The 16,054-nt window shown below is 33.4% G+C and overlaps 1 pseudogene; it reads right to left on the reverse strand.

Moving 5' to 3' along the window:
• The window catches only part of LOC102893682, a 48,290-nt pseudogene that overhangs the window by 11,374 nt on the left and 20,862 nt on the right, over nucleotides 1-16,054 (reverse strand).

A 16,054-nucleotide genomic window follows, 5' to 3' on the forward strand; every position in this document is an offset into this window, starting at 1 on the left:
TATATATATATACACCTGTACACACGTAGGGTGTGCTGGTTATCATTATAAGGCCTCTCCATCTAGACTTGGTCTGTTTCACTCCCAGAACAACAACAAAAAAACCTTCCAAATCAGTAAATAATATCATGGATAAAAGACCTATATACAAAAGTACAGTAACAGAGCAATGTTGTCAGCACCTGTAAATCATAATATCAAGCAGCAATAGCTACATCCCATTATTTTTACAGGCTTATTCTGGTTCCTTGTATGGGTAGAATCAGAGTCTTAGATTTTAAATGATGACTAAATAATTGTAGCACTTCTCAATGAGTACCTTTTCCCCTAGGACTAATGTGTACTTAAAATTTAAAATAAGGGTAAACGCTTCTGCTTCTGGACAAGATGGAGAAACGGGGGCCAGATTAACCTTGCCACTGGAAACACTCAAACAATGGACGGAATTAATGAAATAATGGTTTGCAAGACACTGGATATCAGAATACTAAGGCACTGATCCCCAAGACAACGGATAAACCACTATGATTGCTCTAGATTACTTACTGGAGAGAACTTCCATGTCATATTGCAGGTAGGGGCAACCCAGGTAGAGCCTGGTGGATTCTGTATTGAGGAGATGGAACTGAGAGCAGAGAGACCAAGGCAGGTACATTTTACAGGACAGAGTAATGGAGAGGAAAGAGCTATATAGGGAGAGAAGTCTAGAATTTGTGGAAGGCCCCTTTTGAGTACTTAGATAAATTCAGAACAGCACTTCTGTACAAATAAATCACTCAAGGCTGGGGAAATGAAATATCTAAAAGATTTAAAGTTAACAGTACTTGGTACTCACATAGGGCTAGGAATAGTGCTTATTCCTACTGACTAGGCTAGAAAAACCTCAAGATTTATAAGGCATTGAGTAAACATAAGGATTTCAATTGAGTAGTAGAAATAATAACTCTTAGACTGAACGCTGCTTTGAATTTACCTAAAAAATATTAACAGCAAGACCCAAAAGGATCAAATGATTTTCAAGTTATTTAACTGCATCTCAGAACAAAGCTCGAGATTGATAGATACACAAAATTATCAAGCATTCAATAAGGAAAAATATCACAATGCCTAGTATCCAATCAAAAATTACCAGTCATACAAGGAAATAGTAAAATTTAATCCAAAATGATAAAATCAATTGATCAAAACTGAAGCAGAATTGACACAGATGTTAGAATTAGCACACAGTAAATTAAAATAGTTACTATAACTACATTCCATGTTAAAAAACTTAGAGACATGGAAGATGAAAACATGGATGTAAATTGAACCTCTAGAGATAAAAATTACCATGTCTGAGATTGAAAATACACTGGATGGAATTAATTGTAGATTAGACATTACAGAAGAAAAAAATAGTAAACTTTAAGACATAGCAATACCAATTATGCCAATTGAAGCAGCAAGGAAAAAGAATAAAATAAAGAACAGTGTATTAGTGAGCTGTAAGACAATATCAGGCAGTTCAATATACACATAATTTGAGTTTCTGAATGAACAGAGGGGGACATTGAAAAAATATTTAAAGAAATAATAGTCAAAATATTCCAAATTTTATGAAAACTATAAGCCCTCAGATCCAAAAAGTTCAATCTCAAGCACAAGGGATACGAAGAAAACTACCAGCACATATCAGAATCAAATTGCTTAAATCAAAGACAAAGAGTCAATCAGACAGACAACAGATAAAAAAGAGAATCACATTATATATGAGGAACAAAGATAAGGATGGTAGCAGATTCATCATCAAAAGCTATGAAAGCAAGAATATAGCAGAAAAACATCTTTAAAGTACCAAAAGAAAAAAAATATAACATATGTTTGAAAAATGAAAGTGAAAATACTTTTTTGAATACACAAAAGCTCAAAGAATTCATCCCTAGTATTCTGTTACTATAAGAAATTTTAAAGGAAATACTACAAGCAGAAAAAAATGATACCAGATGGAAATCCATATCTACACAAAGAGATAAGGAACACTAGAAATGGCAACTTGATGAATAATTATAAATCTCTTCCAGATATAATTGTTTAAACAAATTTTTGCTTAAACAAATTGTTTAAACAAATGTACTATGGAGCTTATAACATATATAAAAGTAAAATGTATGAACATAATAGTACAAAGACCAAGAGGGGAGAAATGGAGGTATGCAGTTATAAAGTTCTAATACTATACACACAGTGACATAGCATTACCTGACAGTAAATTGTTAAGTTTAAAGATATATGCTATAAAGCTTATATCAATCACTAAAATAACAACATAAAGAGATATCTACTAAGCAAAAAAAAAAAAAAAAAAAAAGATCATTACTATTTACCAGGGAAAATATTCAAGGAATCCAAAATAAGGCAGAAAAAAAGAGAACAAAAAACGAATGGCCAAGAAGAGAACAAAATAGCAAGGTAATAGACTCAAATGTAATAATACCACATTATCACACCGGATATAGATGTTTTAAGTACTCACAATTAAAAGACAGATATTATCGGATTGGATAAAAAAGCAAGGCCTAACTAAATGCTGCCTATAAAAAATACTTTAAATATAAAGATACAAATAGGTTATAAATAAAAGGTGCAAAAAACACTTTGCTAACAAAAAATACCTTGCATATGATATCTTAATAACTAGCTGAGTGGCTATATTAATATCAGACAAATTAAATTTCAGAATGAAGAATATTACTAGAAATATGGAAAACCATTTTATAACGACATTGGGGTCAATTCATCAAGAGGACATAAAAAGAGAGCTTTAAAGTATGTTAATAAAAACTGATAGCACTGCAAAGAGAAATAGTCAAATTCACAATTATGGTTAGAGATTTCAATATCCTATACTTGGTAATTAATAAAACAAATAAATGGAAAATCAATAAGGATATATAAAACTTGAACAACACTATCAACCAATCTGACCTAATTGACATTTATAGAGTATTCCTTCCAGCAACAGCAGAATTCCCAGTTTTTTCAAGTGCATATGGAACATTTACCAACATGGACTACATCATGAATTATAAAACTAGTTTCAGCAAATTTAAAAGGATTCAATAAAAGGAGGATCGCTGGAAATTTCCTAAATATTTGGAAACTGAATAACACATTTCTAAATAACCCGTGGATGAAAGAATAAATCAAAAAAATAAATTAGAATGTATTTTTTAATTGAATTAGATTTTTTAAAATTCCAAATTCTAATTTGTAGGTTAATGCTAAAGCAGTAATTAGAGAGAAATTTATAGCACTAAATGTCTATATTATAAAAGAAGAAAGATCTTAAGTCAGATATCTCAGCCTCTACCTTAGGAACCCATTAAAAGCAAAGTAAATCAAACCAAATTATACAGAAGAAAGTATATAATAAACACCAGAGTAAAAATAATACTAGAAAAAAATTAATGAAACAAAAATCTAGTTTTACGAGAAGATCCATAAAGTTGATAAGTACCTAGTCAGACCGATCAATATAAAAAGAGAAAATATACAAATCGGAGTTTCTGGAATGATAGAGGCAATATCTGTACATATTATATAGATACTAAATATAAGATAATAAGAAAATATGAACAACTATGACAATAACCTTAATGACTTAGGTAAAATGGACAGATCTTTTATTTTTTTACTTTTCCATATAAACTTTTATTTATTTTCCCCTAGCTTTATTGAAACATAAGACAATTAGTTGCTTGTATGAACATTGTACAATTCAATGAGTTTTTTTTTCAATTATAGTTGGCGTATAATAATATATTAGATTCAGTTGTACAGCACAGTGATTAGAGGTCTGTATAACTCACAAAGTGATCACCCCACTAAATCTAGTACCCCTCTTCTTACCTACATATTTATTGCAACATATTAACTATTTTCTTTATGCTACTCTTTATATCTCCATGATTATTTTGTAAATATTCGTTTGTACTTCTTAATCCCTTTGCCCTTTTTCACCATCTCCACCAACCACCCCTCCCATTTAGTAACCCTCAAAATATTCTCTGTATCTATCAGTTTGTTTCCATTTTTGTTGTTGTTGTTGTTGTTTTGTTCTTTAGATTCCATATTTACATGAAATCATGATATTTGTCTTTATCTGACTAACTTCATTTAACGTAATATCCTCTAGGTCCATCAAGGTAATATCTTTTTCCATCCCCTTCCTTTTAGTCTGCGTGTCTTCTAATCTAAAGTGAATCTCTTATAGGCAACACATGTAGGAGTCTTATTTTCTTATCCATTTAGCCATCCTATCTTTTGGCTGGAGCACTTAATTCTTTTCCATTTGAGGTAACTGTTGATAGGAATGTAGTTATTACTATTCTTTATTCCTGTTTTTGATACATGTTTTTTCTTCTTAAAGAAATCCCTCCAGCATTTCCTGTAATACTGGCTTGGTGTTCATAAATTCCTTTAGCTTCTTTTTTGTCTGAGAAGCTCTTTATCTATCCTTTAACTCTAAATGATAGCTTTGCTGGATAAAGAATTCTTGGTTGCAGACCATGGGTTTTCATCATGTTGAATATTTTGTTCCTAGCCCTTCCATCCTGCATAGTTTCTTTTGAGAAATCAGCTGCCAATTTTATGGGTGCTCTCTTGTAGGTAACTAACTGTTTTTCTCTTGCTACTTTTAAGATTCTTTGTATTTAACCTTTGACATTTTAATTATAATGTTTCTTGGTGTGGGTGTCTTTGGGTTCATCTTTTTTGGGACTCTATGAGCTTCCTGGGGTTGTATGTCTATTTCTTTCACTAAGTTAGAAAAGTTTTCCATCATTATTTTTTAAAATTTCTTCTTCCCCTATGACCCAGACATTTTTACATTTAATTTTGTCCCATAGGCTCCTAAAATTATTATAGCCTGGCTTCATTTTTCTTGCTGTTCTGATTGGGTGTCCTTGGCTTCCTCATCCTCTATATTGGGGGTTCAGTCCTCTTTTCTATCCACTCTGTTGATTCCTTCTAATCTACTCTTCATCTCAGATAATGAATTCTTCATTTCTGACTAGTTTCCTTTTTTTAATTTCCATTTCAATTTTTATTTTTTAATCTCTTTTTTAAAGTTCTCACTGAATTCATCTACTCTTCCCCTAAGTTCACTGAGCATCTTTATAACCAGTTTTTGAACTTTGCATCTGTTAGATTGCTTGACTCCATTATTCCTGGATCTCTATTCTATTCCCTCATATGGTTTCTGCTTCTTTGTCTTCCCATTGTGGCTTTTTCCCGCTTCTGTCTGTTTCTATGTACTAAGCAAAGCTCCTAAGTCTCCCGGCCTTATTAGTGTGGCTTTGTGTAGTAGTTGTCCAGTGGCACAGTCCTGAGAGGAGTTCAGCTACAGGCCAAGTTTAGCTCCACCTGTTAAGATTCAACAAGCAATCCACAGAAGCCGTGCTTATAGTTACCTCAAGAGGCCACGCCAGAAACTGAGGCCAGCTGCCACCTGTGTGAGTATTGGGGATTGGTTCTGTAAGGAGCACCCGACTTGCTGAGGACACAATGAATATGGCTTGGGTGGGGCCACGAGTTGGGGAAGGTTGTAGTTTCAGAGAATCCTGTGAGTGGAGCAACCTCTGTTATCCAGTTTGGTGATGTCTCAGTTATGGTGATGCTGTGTCCGCACACTGGAAGCAGGAAGGGCTCAACAGAAGAAGAATGGATGCCACCAGCACTTCTTCCCAGGAGAAAGCCTTGCCTCTGGTCCTCATTCTAAAAACTCAGTGTCTCCTAATAAGTTCCTGGTGCCCCCGCCCCCCAGCAGCCTACCCAGAGCTAGTGAGCTAGTGTTCAGAGCGAGCAAGCCCGTGACCACGAAAGTTCTCTTGCAGACATGGCTCCTTTAAGAGGAGTGTCTGCAGCTGCCATAATCTCTGTCCCACTCAGCCGCTCATGCCCTGGCAGTCTTGTATCTTCTATCCTTCCTACCTCCTCCCATTGCAGGGTAGTTTCTTATTTCTCTCCCTAGTTGTAGGGCTTCTGTTCATCTAGACCCCAGATGACTTTTCTTACTATTTGCTCCATGTTTCTGTCCCAACTTTGATGTGGTTGCAAGAGGGGTGAACAAAGCCTCTATAATCTATGCCATTTTTGGGTGCCTGAAATGGATAAATCTTAAAAGATACAAACCATCGAAGCTCTTGTAAGTTAAACTAGATAATTTGAATATACATATATCTAGTTTTTAAAAATTGTATTTGTACTTACCTTTTCCATAACCAGATGGCTCCACTGTGGAATTTTGCCAGTTATTTGAGGAAGTGATAATATCAAGTGTAGAGAAACTCTTCCAGAAAATTGAAGGAGAGGGAGTAATATCCAAATTGTTTGATGAGGCCAGGATTTCTGTGGTATAAAAAGCAAAGAAAAGACATTACAAGAAGACTACAGACTTATATCCTTCATGAACAAAAATGCAAAATTTCTAAACAAAATATTAGCAATCAAATCTAAGAGTATGTAAAAACAATAATGCATCATGACCAGGTAGAGTTTATGTCAGGAATTCAGGGTTAATTAGCATTTCAGAATCAATCAATGTATTTTACCACATTAGCAGATTAAAATAGAAAAGGCATATGATCATATCAATTTATACACAAAAAGCACTTGGCAGAATCTAACATCCATTCCTGAAGAAAACTCTCAGCAAATTAGAAAAAGAAGGGGACTTCTTAACCCTTAAAAAGGGCATCTACACAGCTAACATCATACTTTAGATAAAAGACTGAATTGATTTTCTCTAAGGGTAAGAACAAGAATTCCATAGAAACAAGTATTCCTATCAGAGTGAAGGGCAGGGGCTCTTTTTATTCATCCCAATATTCTCACCATGTTTTTTATAATATCTTTCCTATAGCTAATACTTAAGGAAAGTTTTTTTTTAACCTTGTGATGAGAACTTTTAAGATCTACTCTCTTAGCAACTTTCAAATATGCGATAAAGTATTATTAACTAACAATATTCAACATGTTGTACATTATAACCCATGACTTATTTACTTGATAATTGATAGTTTATACCTTTTGACCACCTTCACCCGTTCCAAACCCCCAACCCTCCAACCTCTGGCAACCAATAATCTGTTCTTTGTATCTATGAGCTTGGATTTTTATGTTTTGTTTGTTATTTAGATTCCACATATAAGTGGATATTTGTCTTTCTCTTTCTGACTTCTTCTGCTTGGCACAATGTCTTCAAGTTCCATCCATGTTGTACAAGAAGCCACAACAGATATCCTGGCTTCTTGTTTAGTATTTCTTCCTCTGCACAATTTTGTTCTCCTTTATTTGCTGCACAGCTCCTTGCTTGTATTACAATGTCATTGTTTGGTCTGATGGTTTAGAGAAAGTTTTCTTTTTCACTTGCTAGATTCCTAAACTTCCTGCAAGGTTGTATAGGAGTGGGTTGGCATTGAGATGGATAGTATTTCTATCCTCCTTTCTTTCACTCTGCTTTTGTTTTGTTTCCTCTTCTGAACATCACTGCCTCTATTGGTCATAAAACTTCTTTCATCTGTTCTGCTTTTAAAACCACAAGTTCTTTTTTTCTGTCTGCAGGTATCTGGAATTTCCTATTGGTCTCTATCCTTTTGTGATCATTTTAATTTCTCCATTCATTGAACGTTATGTTTATTTTATCAAAAAGATTAAATAATTTCATGTATTGTCAGTAGGAATAGTGATGAAGTATGCTATCTAGCATAAATTATTAGTATTTGGGGAATTTTCCTCCCATAAAAAAATAAATAAATGCATTAGGAATACATTGGAGGCCTCTGGAAAACATTTTTTAAAATCTCTATTTTACTTAACTTTTTTTCTTTCTCAATATTTTAAATTAATTTTATATTACCAAACTTAGCTATCTTAACATAGGCTGGTCTCATACCAGCAGCAAGGCATAAATTGCCTGTGTATCTACAACCAAAATTTCTTAATTTCCTTTCCTCCTTCTCATCCAACCCCATTTTTTTAAAGTATTAAGGTAACCATACCATATTTACAGTCATGCATTGCTTAGTGATGAGGATACATTCTGAGAAATGCATTGTTAGGAGATTTCATCATTGCATCAATGTGTGAACATCACAGAGTGCACTTACACAGAACTAGGTGCTATAGCCTACTAAACACCTAGAGTTTATAATATAGCCTATTGCTCCAAGTTGCAAACCTGTCCAGCATATTACTATACTGAATACTGTAGGCAATTATAACCCAATGGTAAATATGTGTATCTAAACATAACTAAACATAGAAAAGGTATAGTAAAATACAGTATAAAAGATTTAAAAATTAGTATACCTCTATAGGGCACTTAACATGAATTAAGCTTGCAGGACTGGAAGCTGCTCTGGGTGTCAGTGAGTGAGTGATTAGTGAATGTGAAGGCCTAAGATATTACTCTACACTACTGTAGAATTTATAAATCCCACAAGCCCTCCCCCTGCTTCTTTCCGACAGAGTCAGAAATAGAACATCGAAGCTGTCAGTGCTGCTCTGTGAACAGGGATGTAGGCTGAATTGATTGGAAATATTGAGGAGAAACTGGCTGGGTGAGGTGTAAATCTCTCCATAATAGTGACTGTCAAGAGGGAGTAAAAAGTGGCCTGAGGATCAGTAGGAATAAGAAATTAAAATGGAGAGAGATAAAGGAATATAGGGGATTGTCATGGCAAAGTAGTTTTGGCTATTGCATGTTAGTGTTCTTTGTGGTATTCATTAAAAAAAAAATAGGGCATTTAACATGGATAGGCTGTAGAACTGAGAGCTCAATATTTTGACTTTAAAAATTCCCTTTTGGTTCACTGACCCTATCTGTCACAAAGATTTCTCTCTGGCAATGAATTACTGGAAGAAATAAAACCTATCTATGTTATACATCATTACAACCTATAAACGTTTCCAAAATACAAGGTTAGGCTGGCTCCACACTACCACAGAAACATTTTTACTAAGGTGGAAGTGGTACTTAATACTTGTTAAGGTAGCTCCTGTGGACCTATGACCTTGTACAAGAGCTTAGGCCCTCATAAAAGAACTGATAGCAGCATATTCTGAAGACCATCAAGCTATATCTGGTAGAGCTATAGTACCCTTTAAATATGTCGTGATAGGGGGATAGGATTTCCTGTGCTGAACAGATCAGTGACTATCTGATTTATAATCTGCAGACCTCCGGTTTGTAATCTGTGTACTAAAAATTGAGGTGTTGTAAGTGAGAGGGAATCTACTGCCAAGCCCCACAAATATTGCTCCCATCAGAGGGAAAAAAGTTCCTCCTGAATCACATATCCTTCAATTTTTTACAGGAAATTCAGCTCCATTATAATCTAATGAGACAACCATCATATATGCAATCTGTTGTTGACCAGAAATATCATTCTGTGATGCATGACTGTACATTATGTTGTATAGTATTTACTCAGTAGTATAGACAACCAAGCTCCTCTGTCTCAGTCAATGGGGTAACCAGTGACATTTGTCCAACTTGTCAGATCAATTCAATTTTTATTTTGCAAACAACTTTGTTATTTACACAGGTTGGCTCTGATCCACAGAATAAAATAGCCAACGGGAGTGGTTACTTCCATTTGAATTTTTAAAACACACATATAAGGCTCTCCAATACAGCATGAGGCATAAAAATCTTTCTCAGTGTTAGAAGTACAAACTGTAGAGTGGCTGCCACATACGCTTATAAATGTCTCTAAGTCTCCTGTTTCAATAAAGGAAAATCAGAGAGTCCTAAAGTGTTTTACTGTCTCTCAAAATACAAATGGAAAATCTGAGTCTAAAGACTTTTCACTCACAGTGCAGTTAAGCTGGAGGATGAAAAAAAAAAACTATGCTAGAGGATTTCATTGTAAATAAAATGAATCACTGATGAATTTTTAAAAAAGGAAGCAGGACAAAAAGAACTTCTTATAATTAAAAACAACAAAAAAAGGGCTATAAATATGACCTAGTATTATTTGAAAGTATTTGCAGCAAAGTTATAAAACATATGTGCTATTCTCAATGCAGACATAAAGAGCAAGAACCATTAATTTTCCTTTAACCAAGTAGCTTTTTAGGTGTGTAATTAATGATCTATTGTTATCTGTATCTCTCTGCACTTTGAAAACTGAGGAAATATCTGGGTTATTCAGGCCTTAAAGCAGTTTATATGAACAATGCAAATATTAAGGGAAAAGGTTTTGATTAGAATGATATTAATAATTGCTTCAGTTTTCTATTTCACTGTGTCTGTAGACAACCTAAGACAGAGAGCTGTACAAAATGCATTTCTGGAACCATCAGTGGACTGAAAATATACATGTGTATATTTTACATTAAAACATTATCTGATTTTGCATTAGTTATAAAAAACATCCAACTCCAATGAGAAAAAATAAAATATAATTTCTTCTCTATTTATGATGAATAATTAAGGCAATTGAAAGATCTCTGCTTTTTGAGTTAGAGACAATCTCTAGACTGCTTCATGAAACTAGAAATTGTTCCAAAAATATAGTAAAAATAGACCTCAGATAGGTTCTATCCCTAGAAAATGGGAACAAGATGTAACAAGATGTCTTAACATCTCTAAATTTAATATTCTTAATCTGTACACATGAGATTGAAGTTATGGGAAACATGGAAAATTAAATGAAGTACTATGTGAAAAACCCTAGAACATACTAGTGTTTGGCAAATGATACTACTCTTACCTATCACTAAGGTAGGGAGGAAGATGGATTATAGTAAGCTTTAGAAACACAAGTATGTTTTTCCCTAAATACTTTCATTCTTCTGTGTGTTAAAATGGTAAATGGTGATTAGATCAGAGTTGATCAACAAGGAAGATTTCTCCTAGAAACTATCACTTACCCTCTGCTCTGTAGCAGAGCATACAACTTGACGGGTCATTGGTTTTCTCTGTAAAAAAATGCAGATATATATCCTGGTGTATTCAGCCCTTGTTAATTCTTCTTTGCTGTCATATCTAATTTGATGGCGTTCATTTGCTCTCTTTCAAAGTCTGTGTACTTTTCAGTTCTCTCCTGTTTAAATACCTGGCTTCTGTATATGGGATCTGTCAGGTTACGGAAAATGGAAATGCCTTTATATGCTGAAGTGGACTCAGGAAAATCACTTATTTAAGGAAGCTCTCCTATGACACTTTTTTATTTCTGTTACAGCTCTTATGGTAGCATGTCTATCATTTGTGTACATGTCAGAACTCTCCACTCAATTTTAAGGTCTTTGGTGTCTTCTTTGGTGTCCTGACCTTCATAGCTTAACACAGTACCTAACACAGTAGATACTCAACAAGTGTTTGTTGATTAAATAATTTACAAAGAATTTCCTACTTAAGAGACACTATTATATGTTTTTGTTTGTCAAATTAACAGACATTAAGGACAAAGATAATATCCAGTAATGGGGAGACAGCAGAGGAACTGGGTAGCTGTAGTGTTATTTTCACTGTCATTATTATTTTTAATGGCAGTTGAGTATATATTGGGAAGTATTCCTGCAGTGTATTTTGACAATATGTTTAAAAGTCTTAAATATTTTCATGCCTTTTGACCTTTTATTTCTAGCATTTTCCCCTTGGAAAATAAATAATTATTACAATTTAGCTGCAAAGATTTTCATAGCAGGGTTGAATATAATAGGAAAAGACCAAACAATTTAAATATCTAATAATATGAAGTAGTTAAACTATGTAATAGCTATAGAGTGAAATATATTATGCAGCTATTAATGATGTAGAACCACATTTATTAAGATAGAAAAATGCTCCTTAAGGACTTAAAGAAAATTTTACAATTCAATTTTTTATACATCTGTATATCTTTATATATTTATCTATACTAATCTATATGTAAGTATTGAATAGCCATATGCCAAGACTTTACTTGCATTTACTATTGGTTGATATAATTGTTTTTAATTTTTTTCCATTCTTGTAATTAGTGTCATCTAATTTTTTTGAAGTGAATGTGTAGTACTAATATTAAATTTTTATCTAAATGAATACAAGGAAGGTAGGGGAAATGTTTGAACAAATGAATAATTATAAAATACTTATTAAAAATTTCATGTTGATTTCATCCCTGATGGCTTAGCTCCAAGTCACTGAAGTGTAAATGATCATATGAATTTTTTAAAAAGTTTGCAAAGTTATCTAATTCTTTTCTATTTTAAAGAGAATTGATGTGGAAATAAGACCCTGGTTTTCATTTTGGATAAATAAAACTTTGCAAGAATGTAAGTAATATATGGCACGAATAATCGTAAGCAATTAAAAATATTTCTCTGTTATTTGAAAATGCACAGTGATTTTAAAAAGAAAAATATCCTCAGGTAATCAGATTTTCTTATTTTTTTCTGCAGTAAATTTCTATTTTTCTTAAGATATAAAAGTCTGGTTTTCATATCAGAACATTTATGTATAAATAATCAGTGTAACGATTTCAGTATGGCCTCCTCAAAACACATACACACCTTTTATGCTGAATGACTTAGTCTACTGATGTCTTTGTAAATATTTAAAGACTGTAGCTAAGCCTATTATAATAACAGTGCCAAAATTCTTTATTAAAAGATAAAACTACACTGTTTTATTTTCCAGAAATATTACAGAATAACAATGTTTTAGCACTTTGACATCTGTTTTAATACAGCTCTGCATTAGTTCTTAAGAAATGAGAGTTTCAAAGAAACATAATTGTTACTGCCTGAGGGGAGATGGTTTGTGACAAGGGAGAAACTGGAAGATCTGTGGTGAATAGAAATGGGAAACAGAGGAGAATGAAAAAACTGGGATCTTGCTCTAATATTTATCTTTTCTGTGGAAGTCAGTATAAACAAGGCCCATCTGGATTTAAATATTAGATTGCCCAGTAGATTTTATCATAAGGTGATTTGCCTGTATAGTTGCCCCATGATGGGAATTTAAAAAGCAAACTCATATTTGGAAAAATGCTAATTTACAGTACTATGCTCCCTTTATTTGCTCTGCTTCCTTTCATCTTTTTCTTTGTTATTGTTCATTCTTTTTGTTCCCCAGTGCTCGTTAATGCTGGCATTAGCATCAGTGGTTGTATGGATTATGTCAACCATTAATGTTAAAAACATCAATTTTTATATCCATAGGTACTAAAATACCTGTAGAATCCAAAGGCTTATAAATTAGACCCAAAGAAATGCTAAGGCTTGAAACTGTCATATATTCAAAGCAAATGTATTTTCTCCTTGAATTATTGAAGTTATCAGAATAATTATCCTGCTTTATTATTTTTCATGATACAACCTTCAGTCAGATGCTATATTTTTACATTTGCATTCGTTGTTATTGTCATTCTCTTTCCCCTAAAATGTAAACTCCATAAATACAAGGAATTCATCTTGTTTTGTGTTGTATCATTAGCACTTAGAAAGTTCCTGGCACATAGTTGGTATACAACAAACATCTATTGAATTACTTCTATTTTTTTTTTTATGGATAGTATTAGAGCTGTATTTTGTTTTTGATTGAACTACCCTTTTAAAGTTTGATCAATATGTTCACATTATAATCACTTTTAAATTGTAAATGGTTAATTTATCCCATTTAACGGTAGCTCGGGTGGTCAGAAAATGATGAATGACATTGAGTTCTGTGTCCTTCATTCTGCCAAATATTTATTGAACATCTATGTTTCTGTTTATGTGCTATTGCTGGAGATTCAAGGATGAACAAAACACAGTCACTGACCTAGAGGAACTTACAATCTAAGAGACAGACTTATAAAGAAATTGTCTTGATATAGTACACTGTATGTGAAAATGTGTGTATGCCCAGAGAGTATTGGGAGTACAAAGGAATGCGTGATTAACGCTGATTCTGGGAGATGGGCATCAAAATAAATGAAATATGATCCATTGTCCTCATGGCACTCACAATCAAGTAAGAAAGATAGACACATATCTATAATATAATGCACTATATGTTGTATTAGGGATATAAACTAACTACTGTGACCACATCAAGAAAGTAACAGTTCTGCCTTAGAACTTAGGGGAAGGCATTATTTGTACTGGGTCTTGGATTCACTAGACACAATTGGAATTGAGGGTGGGATGGGATGGGGCATGAGGAAATGCATGGAAGCTAGATAGCTGAAGTGTAGTGGAATGGTAGGAAAATGCAGAAATTAAATCTGGATAGATGGCAGACAAATTATGAAGGGCATGGACTGTTATGCTAAGGAGCTTGTACATTATAACATAAATTACAGGGATGTCAAAGATTTAGGTCCCTATTGCTATCTAATTTTAGTTCTGTAGGTTGATCTAACTTTAGAAAATGAAATTTATACCACCAAAGCACAGAGAAATGTTTAAAAGCCAACTTGTTAACAATGATAAATATTTCTGCCAAAACAGTTGGATTACTTGTTTTCACCTCTCACTTAGGAAATCAAAATAGGGGTGGGATACAAGGCTGCTTGAGGAAATAAAAGGTAAAGGAAAGTTTTGTTATTAAGAAGACAATTCTGTGATAATCAAGTAAAGTAAATGTTCTAGTTACAGAGATGGACCTGGTACACAGACTTGGCCAGACATAGGCATAATTCTGAGGGAGGCTTGATTTGACTTTTGACTGAATTAAATGACTTGAGCCTCGGTCTTCTGATTCCTCTCTAGTGCCTAATTCAAGAGTCTACTCTGCATTATTTTATCAATTCAGAAAGATTTTCAAACATTAGAAGCTCTTACTGCTTTGTATAAAAAAATTCCTTCTAGGGCTATAAGAGGACCCAAGGTATTCATTCATCAATCATTTTAGTTTACTCTTAATACAAAGTTATGCTTTAAGTTAATAAAAATAAAATATCAAGCAAATAATGGATAAATTACATCATAAGTAAAACATATATCTTTGAAGTGTAAAAAACAGAATTCATCTATAAGTTCACGGAATTAAGCACCTAAAAATAAGTCAATATATGTCAAAAATTAGAAATAGCACCAAAAGTCAATTCAATAATTCTAACTAAAGCCAAATTACAGAATATCATAAGGACATTAGAAAGCAATAACTCCAGATGTAACTAAGGGAGAAGGGTAGGAGAGAGAGGGAAAGAAGGGAGAAAAGCAAGAAGAGTGAGTTGGAGGGAAGAGAAACGATTTTTAAAAAAACTTTTCAACTGTTTCATAAGCAAGGTATAATGAGTTAGTTCAGAACTGGCTACTGAAGCAATAATTTTGTGGCTATTACTGATGAAGATTATTTTCTTTCTTGCTGCCTCTTTTATTAAAGACAAGCTGAAGTATGACATCAACTGAGTACGAGGAGGTATTTGTTAAAAGGTTGAAACAAGGAAAGAAAATACTCTCTACCCTCTCCAGAAAGTATGACATTACCTCAGGTCAATAAATATTTGAAAGCCACATTTACGTGGGAAGATTTAAGTAACCTTTCTTTGTCAGTGTAAGAAATGTTGTCCTCTTAAATCGATATTTTCCAGCTCTTCTGGCATTTATTAATTAGTCTGACAGTATGTAAAATACAAAGAAAGAAAGATAATGTGAGATCCAGTTATAGAAGGGCTTTGTAGGCATTGTAATTTTTTTATGTGTACTTGTTTTACATTTTTAAAATTAATTAATTTATATATATTTTTTGGTGATATTAGTTAACAAAATCCAGAAAGTTTCAGGTGTAGAATTTAACACACACACACACACACACACACACACACACACATATTGCATTGTGTGTTCTCCTCCCATAATTAGATTTCTTTCTGTCACCACATATTTGACCCCTTTTACCCCATCTACATCTCCCCTCACCCCTCCTCTCCTACCCTCTGGTAACCACTAGTCTATGGTCCATGTCCATGAGTCTCTATTTGTCATGTTCGTTTATGGCTTTTAGGTTTATATCCCACATATAAGTGATATCATGTGGTTTTCAACTTTTTCTGTCTGGTTTATTTTGCTTAGCATGATTATTTCAAGGTCCATCCAT

Source organism: Pteropus alecto, unplaced genomic scaffold (assembly GCF_000325575.1).
Source record: "Pteropus alecto unplaced genomic scaffold, ASM32557v1 scaffold168, whole genome shotgun sequence".
NCBI classification, from domain to species: Eukaryota; Metazoa; Chordata; class Mammalia; order Chiroptera; family Pteropodidae; genus Pteropus; species Pteropus alecto.